Source organism: Cataglyphis hispanica, chromosome 21 (assembly GCF_021464435.1).
Source record: "Cataglyphis hispanica isolate Lineage 1 chromosome 21, ULB_Chis1_1.0, whole genome shotgun sequence".
Classification (NCBI taxonomy): Eukaryota; Metazoa; Arthropoda; class Insecta; order Hymenoptera; family Formicidae; genus Cataglyphis; species Cataglyphis hispanica.
This window is the reverse complement of record NC_065974.1, coordinates 3,293,569-3,309,784: the sequence shown is the minus strand read 5'-3', so window position 1 is coordinate 3,309,784 and position 16,216 is coordinate 3,293,569. Positions and strand designations below refer to the sequence as shown.

At 37.0% G+C, this 16,216-nt stretch overlaps 1 protein-coding gene across 2 annotated transcripts in view; it reads right to left on the bottom strand.

Moving 5' to 3' along the window:
- The window catches only part of LOC126857302 (5-hydroxytryptamine receptor 2A-like), a 117,938-nt gene extending 116,052 nt beyond the window's left edge, over window positions 1-1,886 (bottom strand). Inside the window, exon 1 of one of the 2 annotated variants that reach the window (XM_050606596.1) lies at window positions 1,708-1,886. The gene's annotated coding sequence lies outside the window, so the exon portion shown is untranslated. The remainder of the gene's footprint in view (window positions 1-1,707) is intronic. The other variant, XM_050606595.1, reaches the window with a different exon arrangement.
- Window positions 1,887-16,216: the final 14,330 nt, after the last annotated feature.

The window sequence follows — 16,216 nt, the reverse complement described above, 5'->3', positions numbered from 1 at the left end:
GCAATCAAACGGTTAATTTTAATTAACGTTTACGAATACATGAGACGCTATTTCTCTCTCTTTTTCTCTTTTTCATTCAACTAAATCTCCTTATCGTCGAGCACTCTCATTCATCGATCATGCATCGATAATCGCGATCGACGTCACCTGATTGTGAAAATTATCTGAAGCAAGGGGAGAACTTTATTTCCGTGGTATAATCTCGATCCACGGATGATATCCCGCTAGTCGATTCGATCTCTCGCGAGGAAAGATCGAGATTTCGAGAGGACTCGGTTCCGAACTTTTCAATTTGTCCGATATCCGTCGGCGATTGAGCTCGCTGAAAGGTCGTGGGAGGTCGAGAATTGGCGTGAGAAAGCGGGATAATCGCGGCGGCAAATATCGGGAGGGGGTTGGTCGCGACGACTGTGTTTGTTCTGTAGCCGTCCTAAGCCGCAAATAACGAGGAAGGTCGGTGGGGAATAGGACGGGATCGGGGTCTCCCGTATATCCTTCAAGCGATATTTCTGCTTCTCTATCCTTTATCTTTTTCCCCCCTTTCTCGTGTCCACCTCACTTTCCCATCCACCTCCTCACTTTCGAGCAACGAACGCGCCGTCGACGACCGTTTCGTTTTTATCGCCGTCCCGGACGGGGGAGGCGGAGAACGCGACGAAAAAAACGGGACTCTCCAAAAGCGAGCGGTGGCAATCTGCCATCGACGGCCGGCTGGAAGATCTGAAATTGCAATTCGCGCTCACTGCACGTTCGTTTGCCCGGGAGCAACAAGTTATACACACCATAACCAGCAGCGCACAAAGAGAACGGTAAAAGGTGAACGGATGACCATCTTTTTCGAGAACGAACAAAGCCCGGCTCGTCGATTAACGCTGAATATCATTTCAATCGATCTCTCCTCGATTCGATCTCTCTGTAGATCGCACACACTGATCGTGATAAATAGTATAATTTTGAGTGGCTGTAAAACGGAAATATTCCTACATGGAAATAATCCTCGTGTCGCTCATCTCTCTCCATAACGTAAATGGAGAACAGAGTTGGAGGGTTGGTATCAATCACGATAGGTCGAGCGGACCTGGGTCGATGATTGGCTATCTCTTTGTAGATTATAATTCTATCTATGATATGAACATGGAGAGAGATGAGATTAACTTAATCGATGTCAGAGCCCTAAGCGACGTTGCTACAACCAACCCTCAGTCAATCACAGTTTACGTTAATCGACATTGGTGAAACTAGCTTGTAGTTAGCCTTGGGACTTACTCACATCCCAATCTTGAAAGTTTTGTCTATGTAATCAATTAACAAAATAAAATGTAATTTTAATTTCACGATATTTTACAAAATTATATAAAAAATTAAAATAATATTATTAATCTATGACACTCACTTTTTTTAAATTAAATCTATAAATTTTTGAAAACATAGAGATCATGAGAAACATATAGATCACAAATATAGATCTCCGTGCGATAGATATAAATCGCAGAGGCAAGGTTAAATCGGAAGAGCGACTACGAGGAACGAGAGGAGGAAAAGTGAAACTTTGAAGTCGCTTGGTCCCGCGTTATTGCGATCGCGATCAATGACGCGCCTCTTGACGCACGCACGATGCCGAGGGAAAGGCGCATCTCGCGAGGATTCCTCAGCGAGGATTTCTCCGCGGGGAAAACGGAGAAGAGCGCGAAAAGCCGTGAGATCTACCGATATATTCGTCGATCAAAAAGGCGATCGAGGAAAAATTGCGTTATCGCGCGTGCAAATTTTGCAAATTATCGAACGCGTTAACCGCTTCGACGCAAAATACGCGCCGTGTAGATCACGATTTTTGTCTGCGTTACCGATGTGCTACCGTGGCGACGGCGAAGAGGGCGATCCGGTGGTCCGGAGTACCGTGCCAGTACTGGTACTGTAGAGTTTGTTATCGAGTAGCGCGGCGTCGCGCGCGCGCGAGTGAGAAAGCGAGAGATAGAGGATGAGGGTGAGAGAGAGAGAGGCGAGAGAGTCGGGGTGGTGGCAGCTTTGCTTGGCTGACAAGTAGATAGAAGCGGTATCGCGCAAGCGCCAATTCAACCCTCTCCGTTCACGTCCCCTTTACGTCGAAGTATCCTGAACCCCTCTTCCTCCCTATCTCTCTGCACTACGCTCGCACGTCGCCCGAACCCTCCAACCCTCATCCGTCCTCACTCCTCCTCCCCCCGCCCCCCTGCCCCCCGTTTGGCTTTCTCTATATCTCCTCACCTCCCGATACCCTCGGGCGAGAGAGCGGCCCTTCGACTTTTCCTCGCTTTTCCATCTTCTTCTGATCGCGCGAACGTTCTCGGAGATTCGATTTGCCATCCTCGCGCGCGAGCGCGAGAAATCACTGATCTCCTCCGACGACCAAGCACGTCGACGACGACGTGACGACAACGACGGCTATACGACTCGATTTTCATACCGTCGCGGCATTTCTCGCCGATGACATTCTCGCAATGTGCTTTAAATAATGAGCGTGTTTCCAAGAGGGCTTTCCTGTACGAGAGCAGTTTATGAGGGCAATCTTAATCTGTTCGCGATTAACCCTCGATGCAATTTCGTCATTTCACCACTTTTCTCTTTTGATTTACTTAACAGTGAAAAAAAATTTGTGCGCGACGATCTTTTCCACGCGGGGATCTGAAAGAAATAACTTGATATATATAGAAGGAAAGATACATAATAAATAAAGAGCTAAAGAGATAGATGATAAGCGATATGTGATAAGGAACACGCGAAAGTAAATATTAATTCGTATAATAATTCGCGCGCGATATGTGAATAATATAAGCTAACTAAATAATATCTACAAAATTGAACAAAATATTTAATATTGAATGAGAGAATCATTCTTACAATTTATTAATTAACAAATATTAATAGCAAAAATGTATAGAAATTTTTTTTTATAAATGATTTCACATTTCCACGATACTTTACGTAATTACAGAATGCAGTCTTATATTAAGAATTACATATATTTCATCCTTTTGGGAGTGCAATTACTCGCTTATCGTTGACACTAAGCTAGCATTGTTTTTATGTTGATTCGTACTGCGATACTCGAGTAATTACGACGATTCGTAGCGTCGCTTATTCTCTGTAAAAAAATCTCTGGTGTTCTTATCTATTTCTGAGGAATCCCCTTTAATGTACGTTGTACGAAAAATTTCTGCGCGAAATACGGAGGGCAAGATGTTTCTTTTTTTTAAGCAAGAAGATAATAGACGTAAGTAAAGCGTATAATGAAGCAACGACGTTAACTTTTCTCGCAACTTCTTAATTTTCTCTTTAACGGAAAAAGCGACAGCAGTGTAATAACAAGCAATCTATACTGTTACGCTGAAAAAAACGTGGGATCACGCAATCAGAGATTTATGTAGAATTAATTTGCGCTTCAAGAGCGCTACATCGTTATATATGTAAATTCTCCATTTGCAAAAATATTCGCGCAAAAGTTATTAACGTTAAAATATTTAAAAAAACGCCTATTTCCTTTTTCTTTTTTTAAATACATAAAAATGCGTAAACGTATTCAAATGAAAACATGCTCTAAAAAAGTTGCAGTATGCGCCTTTTTTCCTTCGCTAAATTTATCGATGTTTAAAGCAGGTCCTCCCAAAAACAAAGTCTCCCTGTGTATTCTCGTTGTTCCAAAAACCAACAGAGGCTATTTTGCTTTCTTTTCCGAAAGCTCTCTTTGAACCATCGAGTTCTTAGAATTCCGCGTTTTAGTAGTACCCTTTTAGAACCCTTCTATCCTCGTAGGCGATCCTGCCCTTTAAGCGCATGTAGAAATAACGGTGGATTGAGAATGGACGCACATGTGTGCAGGGGTTCGCAATCTTTTCTTTTAATATTATAGAGATTGTGTTATGCCTACTCATTTTTTTTTCAACGGAAAATCGATACGGTAATAAAATTGGCTGTATACACGAAAGATTTACATAATTTCCTTCCCTCTCCCATCAATCAGACGTTTTCCTTTTTCGTTTACTTCGAAATTGAAACGTCTAGTTTATGTGGATCGGCGCGTTGTTTTGTAACATCGCTCGTACACGAATAGATTTATATCAGGAGAAAACGAAAAAGAAAAAAGAGAGAGAGAGAGGAGAAAATGTCCATTATCAAAACTTTATTACTTTTTTTTATACGCCACAAATTGTACGCGCTTTCGCAGTTTATCGCGAATTAAATAACGATTCAAAATTCCCCGAATTGGGGGGTAAAGTACGGTAGGATGAAGAATGAATGGGTGGACGGGAACGGAATTATTTGCGAACAAATTCACGATCCCGATTTGTCTTTTATCGGGGTGCGCCGATTGCGGGCGCGAGCGGCGTATTTTTCAAGTGCGCTCGAGTCGCGTTACGATAGCGAGCATCGAGACTTCAAAAGAGAGAGAGAGAGAGAGAGAGGGAGAGTAATTTCATTGAGTTCGGTTGTGCCGATTTGATACCCGGCGCGCGAGCGAGCGACGTATTATCGATACCACCCCACTCGGCTCGTTCGAAATTCTCCCTGTTTAAACGCGACTCTGAGCATTGGCCTGTGTGCCCGGCGTCGGGACGTCAGTCGGGGAACCCCTCGGTCGGTCGACGACGCCGGTGTGCGATCGGTCGAACGGGTATCGATAGGATCGCGAGGGTGGTGCTGAGCTAGACGGGGGTAAAGAGAGGAAATTCAACGAGAGACCAACCGTTGTTGGTGGCTCTTACCGTTCGCATCTCCCCCCCGCCCCCCCTCCCCTTTCCACCCCGTTGAACCGCGCTACGCGCGTTGGTCGTCGGCTCTTCCGCTTTTTCCGGCGACGTCCGACGTCACGCTTTTACCAAGAGCTCTTAGAGAATTAACGTCTCGGGGGCACGTTACAATAACCGTATTACGTATTCCCGTTATCCGTAATTGCCGTTTTACTCATCGTCGACGAGGCGCGCCAGGCGGTGAGACGACGTCTCGACGTCGTTTTTTCGATTTAACATGGATACGGGCGAGGATGAGTGGCCCGCTAATTTTCCGGGGAGAGAAAGGGAGATAGAGAGATAGGTAGATAGATAGAAGAGAGAAAGGGAGATTCGGGAATAGCTGGGATTTGGAGTTGCAAGAAACGTTACGCGAAAAACGAGGATATTGTCGGCGCTCTTGAGAGATTTCTCGTGTAGGCGTGCAGTTTGCGGATACTCCCGGGTATTAAGAGTGTTCCATCAATCCAACTTGTACATCATTCTTCCCAATAATTTCCGTTTTCTGACTTCACGCCGTTTACGTTTGCCGATTTGTATACCAGTAGATGTTCCGCAAAATTTGCATTAAATTGCAGCGAGTTTAGTGAGAATTCAAATACACGTGAATTTCAATACACTATCTAAAAATATCTAGGAGTCTTTCAAATTTTGAAAATCTTAAATTATGATGTAATCGAAATAAAATATGTGCAAAATAGATTAAAAATTAACGTTTCTTGTTAAATTCAGAAAATTTTGATTAGAAGCAGAGATAAGTTTGCTGAATAATTATTATTAAATAAATATATGTATACGTTACAAGACAGATATATTTACACGGAATCTCTATCTCATTCAAATACAAAAATTCAATCAGAATTAAAATGAATTTAACGTAACGGGAATATCGAAATTCTAGAAATAGAATTAAATTGAATGCGCGGGGCATGTGTTTTTGTTAGTGTTTCTTTTTTTTCTTTTTTTTTTTTTTTCAATGCTCTATCACATCCGCGCAGATTAATCAAAAACTGTAAAGCATTGCAATTACATAGCTTCTAATAAAAGATTTTTCTGCCACACACGCAAGGTTGCAATCAGATGTACCGCGTTGCAAGCAGCACGAACGCAAGCGCTTGATATGATTAAAATTCATTAGTTTCGTGATTCGGAAAAATCGCTTCATTCGAGGATTGCTGGATGAAAAATTATGTTGATGGTTGCAAATGTACGTGCGGGCCTTTGACTCGACACAAATTACAAAGTGTTGCATGAATATTCAACGTATAGGAAGTGTATTCACATGCAACAGACTGTGCATCTGATCGCACTCCACCCAGCAGTGTTCTAAAAATAGTCGGACGCTGTAAAGGCTCTCGATATGTCGTTCATTGTCGTAGATAAATCCCGAGCTATTAGTTTCGCGTCTAAAATGCGCGATAAGTAAATTTCACAATTATGTTAATAAAATAAATACAATGGAGAAAATAATGGAGAATTTTAATATAATATATAATTTTAATTTAAATAATATCTTATTATTAATTTTTTTTTTAATTTATAGAAATGTAAAAATCACACGGATAACACTGTGAAAAATATCATTTGTCGACACAAGTATAAGCAATTTGTTGACTTTAGGCTACTGTAATTTGATGGAAGATTCTCGGAATTGCGAAACTTGGTTTGTTGTAATGTGCGTTTGCGACTGATAGAGCTTTCAATAGAACTCATCTTCTGTAAGAGAAGTTTCCGACGGTCTTTCTAACAATAAGTTAAGACACGTGTTCGTAGAGGGTCAGGTCCTCGTGACAACTGAGCTTACAATGAGTTTAAAAACTGAGAACACAGTTTCTTTATATCTTCTTTGAGGACTGTTTCTTTGTATGAGAGACATTCAGAGAAATCAAATTCATATCCAAGTGCAAATTCATTTGTGCTACATTCTTGTGTTATGAATTATTCTATAAACTCAAGTCAGGAGAAATAGTTTGGCCAATTTCTATTTCTTAAATGTAATTAAGTCAAATATTATTCGACAAAAATTGAAAGAAAATTATATTAATAATGACAATATCAACAATTATATATATATATATATATATATATATATATATATATATAAACAATAAAATAGAAAAATAATTATAAAAAAATATTAATTAAATAATCAATTTTATAAAATTGTTATATATAGTGTCCATAATTTTTTTTTTTTTTTTTCAAATACTTAAATAATTTTGTAACTGTACATTAATCATTGTTACATCGATTTTGATAGAGATTTGCAAAACGCGTGCAAACAGATAGGCGCTCTCTTATAAATAGTTTGGATAAGGGATAACTGACAATACGTGTGCCTGCATATGGTAAGAGCCGACGGGTTAATCACGAGCGATTTAATGACTCGCTGGAAAATTAGAACGCGTGCGGGAGGCCCACGACCGTACGTTTCGCGACGATGCACTGTAAAATGCAAATAAGAACGCCGGCAAAAATGCAACGACTTGCGTACTCGAGCGCATTTGCATTTCTCTCAAATCGCAAATATGGAAAACTTTTCGCCAATCAGTGCACGGGAACCGACTCGAGATTCATTGATATAGGCGTCATTATCTTTCCGCGCAATTAAGCCTTAATAGCTGCGCGAGAGACGGATCGTTTTTACAAAATATATCGCTGATAACTCGACGAGCTAGAGCAAAGAGGGAAACGAAAGAGGGAAATTGTAATATTCATCTCAACGTCGCGACAGTTTCGGTGCAACGAAGTCGACGAAATCGACATTTATTCTGACAGTTCGCGAAGCCGCTCTTAATTATACTGACGAGTCACGTCTCGCGATCGCTTGCGATTCTCGCGAGCTTGTTGCATTATAAATGCAACTTGCATAACGCCCGTAAGCAACAGCTGTGTGCATTAACACGCGCTGCGAGCAGGCAGCGCGAAAGCTTCCGTTTCTTTTCCTCTTTACTTACGGTCGTCGCATCCATCCGCAGAATTTAGGCCATTGACGCCCAGGATTCTACGTGCGGGTCGTTTTATCCGACTTGAATGTAAAAGGGATTTCGCGAAAATCTAATGCAACCTGATCCGCGTATCGCGGTAGAGCGAGAGAATTTTAGATAATAATAAATCGGCGAGAAGAGAGAAAAAAAAGGCAGAAATCGTGTTCACATTCGTAGTCGTATATTAAAAAGATAAAAAAGATACGGTTTTTCTTCATATCAATTTTCTATGAATAATTGTTTCGGCATAAAATAACATTTTTGAGTTTTCTTTCTCTTTCTTTCTCCCTCTCTCTTTTAAGGAATCTCTTATAAAAATACAGATTATAAATTCGTGAGTTTAGATGTGCTCTCTCTGATATCTAGAGATAGATAGAACGATTGATCAATCATTATAGAAGAAATCGATCCACAATGCCCCGGTTCAGATCCCAAGAGGTATATGTTTTCAAAAGAAAGAAATCGTACAAAATGAAAGATGACCCTGCTTTTTAATGGCCAATTGATCGAGTATAGTATTGGCAGGGGTCAGCACGTGGCTGCGAAGGATTAAGAGAGAAATGGATTTGTTCTTTTATTATTAGATCGCGAAATAACTCCCGAGGGACGCGAGAAGCGACGCACGATCAAAGTCTGACAATCTGAGAGAACCATGGACGGTATCAAAGTAGCCGGGTAAGAAGGTCGTGAAAACAACATCGTTGTCGTCATCGTGAAATCACAACGTCGAAAACGGCAGGCGAACAATACGGTTTTTCTGGAAACTAAACTGCGAAGGCGTATGCCATGTACACGCCGATTCGATTCGCGTCGACGGCGCTTACGCTCGTGGGAATTTCCGTCTTTTCAGCAGTTCAAGCGTTTCTCGACAAACGCAGGATTTAGCTCGATTCTCTCGCATAGTTTCTCTCAAAATTATTGTCATAGATACTTTTAAGCCTTTAAATTACTTTGGTCTATATTCCAAAAGCATTTGCCTTTCATTCACAATGAGAAAATTTGTGATACTGATCAGCAGTTAACCGCGAAATTTTTCTATGCTATAGATAATTATTAATTCGTAAAAAAATAGTATAGTTGTATTTAAAAAAAAATTAAAGTTGTATCTTTTTTCAAATTTAGTATAGCATTTAAAAGAATATATTTTAATAAAATGCAATTATTAATAATATATAACATTTTTATAATATATTATTATATACACAGTCTGTCTAATAAGAAGTCGTATAAAAAAAATTAAAAAAATTGCACGCATACATAAAAATGATAAAAATTTACAATAAGGTTTTACTACTTAAGGCTTCACTACTCGAAGTTTTATCTGCTCAAATATGGTTTTAGAGAAAAAATCAAAATCTCTTCAAGAGATCTTCAAGAGGACAATGAAACAAAATAACGAAGTGGTTTTTGTACTTAATAGAAAGAAAATAACAGAAGTGTTAGATTGGTCGTTACAGTCATTCAACGCAAACTCAAAAACGTCTGAGGATATTAAAGTTTAAGTTTTGTGGAAAAAGAGTATGGACAGTGAAACAATCAATTTGACAGATTTGTTTTGATATGAAAATCTTTATCTCAAGAATACACTGTCAATATAAAATATGTTTAATCTCTTAATAGCCAAAATATATATATATATATATATATATATATATATATATATATATATATATGTGTATAATTAAATAATGTATATATAACTATTTTTTTTTTTCATTCTTTTTATAATAAATAATTTTGAAAGTTATATTGGTAACGCTTTTATTAAACAGACTTAATAATAATATAGTATATTTAATAAAACTTTTCAAATTTAAGATTTTTAAAACTTTAGGAGAGTTTAAAACTTTAAAGTTTAAGGTATCAAAAATATTGAATATTAGTTTTTAATAAGATTTTGTTATGATAAAAAAAGTATTAGCTAGAGACCTCGGTTAGAAGAATCTTATCAAGGAGCATGTGGAAAATTTGCTCCGGAAGAGAAGTGAAATGTTGATAAGGATAAATACAAGTCAAAAATTGAAAATTGAAAGTTTAAATTGTCAAATGTATACTAGCTTGATTACGTCGAGAAATTCGGACCAATCCCGACACAATTATGCATCGCTACTTTCGGCGTTTCGAAATGAATTGAGAAGTTACTTTCAAGCGTGATAGCGAAGCAATTTGTCCATCGCGAGAAGTAATTTAAACCAATCGCAATTTAGATTTGATCCTTCTTCTGAAACTGTCTATTCGCGATCGCGTCCTAAGAAGTGGAATCTAGACACCGGAATGGATAAGGCAACTCTCTAATTGGCATGAATTACGTTCGCGAACTTGAGCCAGTCTCGGTCTAGATAACACAAACTTACTTCGTGCCATTCTGCAGTACTTATGCGCATATGGCGATTAATAATGCAACGATAGTTTACGTAGTCCGTTTGAATTTACGAAACTTGGATTCATGTTATCCTGGCGACCGGCCCAATTTAGCCAATTGGTTTGGAAGCGAAATAAAGAGAGAGAGAGAGAGAGAGAGAGAGAGAGAGAGATTTAGATCAGTGTCCTCCTTTATAAAGCATGATCGACAAATTTCATCTGAAATGTGGTTATAATTTCAATTATTTTAGATACGAATAATCCCGATTTATTATTTCAAAAGTTTAAGTATTATTAATTGTTGCAGATTAGATTTCTTCTTAAAATCTGCTAGAAAATTACATGATGAATCAATAAACGTAACGTAACAAATCAAATGCTTTAACGCGTTTATAGTTCAGAGAATTTTCTTTTTTCTCCGCAATATGTGCAAATTTGTGAGGGTGAAAATGTGCGGAATTTGAACGTAGACGGCACGTGCGAAACCCTCGTTCGTAGAGCGTGTTAATAAATTGAACTTATTTATTTCAACCTCAGCATCCAGTTAACGAGCACGGCGGTTAAAGCTCGTTCGACTCGGCTCTATCCGTTAGTCCGTCATCTAGTATTCTGGAACCATTTATTATAAAATCACGAACTATATATGTACACGTAACATGCTTTTTAAAGTCATTCTAAAGTCATTTTAAAGTTTTCAATTATTTATATCACTTTAAATTATATATGCGTTATTTAATGCGCGTATGTTGCTAAATTGTTGCAAAAATAAATATATTTCTTCATTTGAGTGTAATTGTTACATTTATCATATATATATATATATATATATATATATATATATATATATATATATTCATTGCTATTATTACTTATACGATAATAAAATTTGTAGCGAATTATTTGAGCGAAATATTTGAGCGAACTTATCAATTTTGACAGAAACATTTACTTTATCAAAATTGCGCACTGCACTTTTACGACGTAACTGCAAGAGGCGAATTTTCCGAAATGCGTCATTCTAACGCTTCGATATCGTCGAAAACGCCTTGACCCATCTATACCCTAATAATAAAGTCGGAGAGCTTTTCTCAATTTCAAAAAATAACATTGCGAGGGAACAGCATTCGTTAAAAAATTTTAGCTATCGATACTCGCAGGTACAGACATCGCATCGCTCTTATTGCACATATCGACCGCTTATCAATTAAACGCGCCATTGAATATCCCTGCATCGCGGATTTGCAATTTTTTTAATGAAGCTCGCAATGATGACAGGCGAACATTGTGCCGCTCGCTAACTTGCGAATAGAGATCTCCCAAATGAGGATAAACTCTGAAATATGGTCCGATTTTTTAGGATTTTTATTGCGATGAGTGATATTTCATTCCGTTTTTTCAACGGGAGCATGCTCGTAACTTTAAATATCTATAAATATCTATCTGCATTTTTACGTAATAACGCAATAATTTCGTTTTATAGTTTCCCGTAAAGAATTTACAATCATTGTTTTTATGATTGCTCGCTCTATCACTTTTATCGTCTAAATAATCTCGAATACAAACATCCATTATAAGTTTGTTATTATCACGGCTTAAAATATTATACGTATTAAAATATTTTTTGATGATTGATAATATATATATATATATATATATATATATATATATATATATATATATATATTATAATTGTTTAGATATATAATTGATAAATATTACTAAAAATTATTTTTATTTAAATTTAATTTAATAACAAAAGAAAAAGCTAATAAAGAATAAAATAACACATATTATATTGTATTGTTTATCACAAAATTTATCGTCAATTATTTGTAAAAATTATTTGAAAAATTTTGATAATTTTTATACGTGTTCATTATTCGTACCAACTATATGTACATATATAGTGCTGATCTATTTTCGTGAAATCTCTTGCTATAAGACGTAAAAAAACTTTCATTCTCTTGTCCATTCTTCGCGCTTGCATTATCCTCGCATTGGCTTGCTTATTTCTTATTGTTGTGTCACAAAGAACCTGCTGATAAGTAGAAAACGGTCTCTTCCCTGAATCGCAACAAACGCGTTCGATGCAATCTGTAGCCGTCGCGTTCCAAGTAAACTACGAATCTCGATTTGTCAAGATATTTTTTGAATTTAATAGTTATTTTTCAGAAATAGAAGAGAGAAAAAGACACAATAGACTGCACACTTTTGTATTTTTCTGGTTACAAGTTTTTTAAAAAAAGAGGTTAACTCAAGATATTAATTATGTTAAAATGTGTACGGCAAGACGTTATATAATTATGCTAACATATATTACGTCACTGTCGATGCTCACAATAATCAATAATTTCATGTTACTATACTCTTCCTATTCATGACGTAAACAATCGATATCGGTTTCACAAGATTGACCGAGCAGTACATAAATAGTAAACACACTGCTCTCGCACGATAGTCAAATCCCTACCATTATTTTAATTATGTAATTAGTGTACATTCATAAATGGTAAACACAACGTATTCCATAGTCAAATCCGTACCATTATTTTAATTATGTAATTAGTGTACATTTCTATGCATTGCTCGGCAGTGCGTTAAATGATAACATTAATAAATAAACAGTTATATTGATGCGTAATGAAAGCATCGCAACAAAGTGATACAAAATGCGTTATAATCGTGAACCAAGAATATTATCAATTAAACAGGCGAGGATAAACGCGCCCCGCGCTTTATTATCATTGAAGGATTCTGTACCTTTGGTATTCGAATTATTTAACGGCCCCATCGCGTACAAATGGCGATTCAAACTATTAGAAAGTTATTTCACTTAAAATATTCCACTCTCATTTTAACGATGTCGACCAGCGAAATCGCTTGAAACAAAATTAACGAACTAAAGTTTTCGAAATCCATGTTATAAAAGCGGCAGTACCACGGTACATATATTTTAACGCGAAAGAACTCGTACGTTTCGCAACTTTGTAGCGAGATTGAAGTGTAGTTTGTGTTGAAGAAGATACTGCCTCGTTAATGAAGCTCTCCTGATCACGAGAATTTAACATGCAACATGACATGCACATCGCGGTAGTGACTAAGCAAATTGGAGAATTAATTATATCCAAAATATAAATTTTGAAGTTGGAGAGATTTAAAGCAATTGTATGTGTCATTTGTTGCACGATTTTTTTGAAGAGTGAAAATAGTGCAATCTTTACAAGACAGCATATTGTTATTTATATTTTTATATAACAAAAATTGTAAAATAATTTAAATGTACAAGTACATATGATCGATTTTGTGAAACATGATAAAATTGTATCTAACAGTATCTCACATGGTTTTCGATAACACTATTGTAACTTCAACTCTATCGAAGCAGACGTTTTTGTCAAAATTATTTGACAGTATTATTAATCTGATATGGAGGGGCGTGAAATTTTGATAGGAACACGACGATTGCGCGAGCGAGTATTGAAATCCTCTTCTGAAATGGTGCTAAAATTGATTTATGGACGTATTAGAAAATTGCCTCGAAATCGATCGCGCCAGCTGTGCCACACGAGATATCAGACGAAGAAAAAAAAAAAGACGAGAATATAGAGCGATCGGAACAATTTTCATAATCGACCGCGCGCAAAGTAATATGTCGCGATTGAAGAGAGAAAATGATAACGTGATATATTCCACGCGCGGTTTTATAAGCGGGAATATCCGTGTCGCGCGCGACGGGCACACATATTTCAGGCCAAAATTTAAAAATTTCAGGGACAAGGAAAGAGATTTAAATTTAGATTAATTTCCTCGTAAATTAGGAGATCCAAATCGGCGAACGAGATTTTGAGCGCTTTTTAACTTGCTCGCGCAGAGATTATATTTGTATAATGAAAATAATGTCATTAACATTCATCCAACGTTGAACTTTTGCTTTTGACTTGTGCGCTAATGAAATTTCTTCATTACAAAATATTGCTAGCCAGAGTCACACAGCGACGAGATTAATAGATAAAAAGCGAGTTTTGCCGGATGAGGCGGATAAAAACTGCAAAAGTGCATAATTATTTTTCATTCTAATGAGTCAGCCTCCATTAACGCACATTATATTAATATGAAAATTATTCTATTTACTCCTGAAATATCAAGATTAAAGGAAACTCGGAAAGATAACAGGCAAAGGCCGTTTCCGAAATAGAATTTCGTGTTATCAAAGGCATCCCGCGTGCTAGAACTTAAAGGTTAATAGCTGGTTCATAAAGGGCGGTTTATCCCAGGAGCGGTGGATGGCCGATGGCGATAAACCGGGCGAAGTTCATGGCGGCAATTAAATGTGCAAATAGCAAAGAAACTGTGTGGAGGGAGCCGTTCACGAATGTTATCGATTCCGACGGCGGTGCCGCGGTCTCTCGACGTAAGCGAAACCGCATCGCATCTCCCATCGCCCATCCCATCGCTAGAGACATATCCCGTTGGTAACGATCAAGCCACATGTCGAAGTGATACTAAACCGGTACCGGAGTATAGGTCAATATTTGTTGCTCGCGCTAATAATTTAACTAGCTCACCCACTACATATCCAAGGCGCCTTCTTGTAATGATATACAAATTGGTTATTTGCTATCGGCAACGCGCGCTCTAACGGGATGATCCGTTAAGTTTCGTATTTGCATAATCGAGGATCTTCCATTGACGCGTCAAGGCTCTCATTCGCAAGTTATGAATAATGTTATCTTGGACGTAAAGACATTTCGAAAACAGAGATGTTTTCGGGGCAAATTGAATTGAATGGATGTTTCGAAGAGAGAATACTTGCGAAACTCGCGAGAAAAATATATCGACGATTTTTTATTATTTTGCGTGTTAAAATTGATCTATCGGTCAGTTTTATACGAAGCAAGAAAGGCGGTAGAAAACGCTTCGAGATCGATTTTTACACGCTCCTGCGATATTCCGTTCCTAACTTGCGCGAATATCTCATCTAAGTGGAACATCATGCTATGCCAGCCATTTGCCGGGAGTTTTCCTTTTCATGACATCTCAAGATATCTGACAGATCGTTCAACCACCTGGTTTTGTATGAATGGCCAAGGGATTCGCCTTATAATCGTGACGTGCTATCGTTACTGATTAAATAATTCAGCATAACATGACCTATTTCAGAAAATTCTATATAAATTTAGACGAAAAATTGCTACAAGGCAATTTTCTTATTATAAAATATGTCAAGAATATTATGTTGAAAATTTTAATTAACGTCATTTATTTTAATTTACAATTATAAAATGTTAATCTCAATGCATAGATTTTAATAATTTTATAATGAAAGTAAAAAAAAGATTTTCTGCTTGCATTAAATATAAAATTAAAGTATAATTGTATTTTAGGAAATACTGTGATATTAAATATATCACTTTGTACAGAAATTGTAACTGTCGATTCCGAATTATGAAGGGAATAATAAAAATAATCTCGCCATACACCTAGTTTTTATTTCGGTCATATATTACATCATGATTAATTTATGATGCAAAGTACAATGAGACAGTGGATTAGTATTCATGTTCCACACTTGTTCAGTTAATAAATCCAATTTGCCGAAAAACTTTTCCACACTCTATCTGCTTTCCATTTTGCTCGTCCGTACGTGTAAATTTATCTCTACAAAGTTACCGCAATTGTGTCTATCATATTCTTATTAAATCGCTACAATTGTGAAATTACAGTAATTTTATCGGTTTTTCGACATTACTGTTATTAGATTATTATTTTTCCATTACGGTTAATATTTCCGAGTATTCAAGCAATCCAGCGTTTATTATGTGAAACTCTCTGCGAGAAGTAAAACGCATTAAATAATTATGAATATATAAATATATTCATCTTCATTTTCTGCTTCTACTTGGCGATATTTTCTTCGTCTCCAACAAGTTTTCGAGATACTGTCGTCCCTTTTTAGACTCGACGGTAGATTGAATTCACTAACTGGCAAATGAGGGCTGAAGACGTCTAAAAATTTCAGTTGAATGTTAATAATTGCAAGTCATTATAAGACATTTTGTCGCTGTTGTACGATACTCTGAACAACCGATGAAGCTTAGCTGAGGT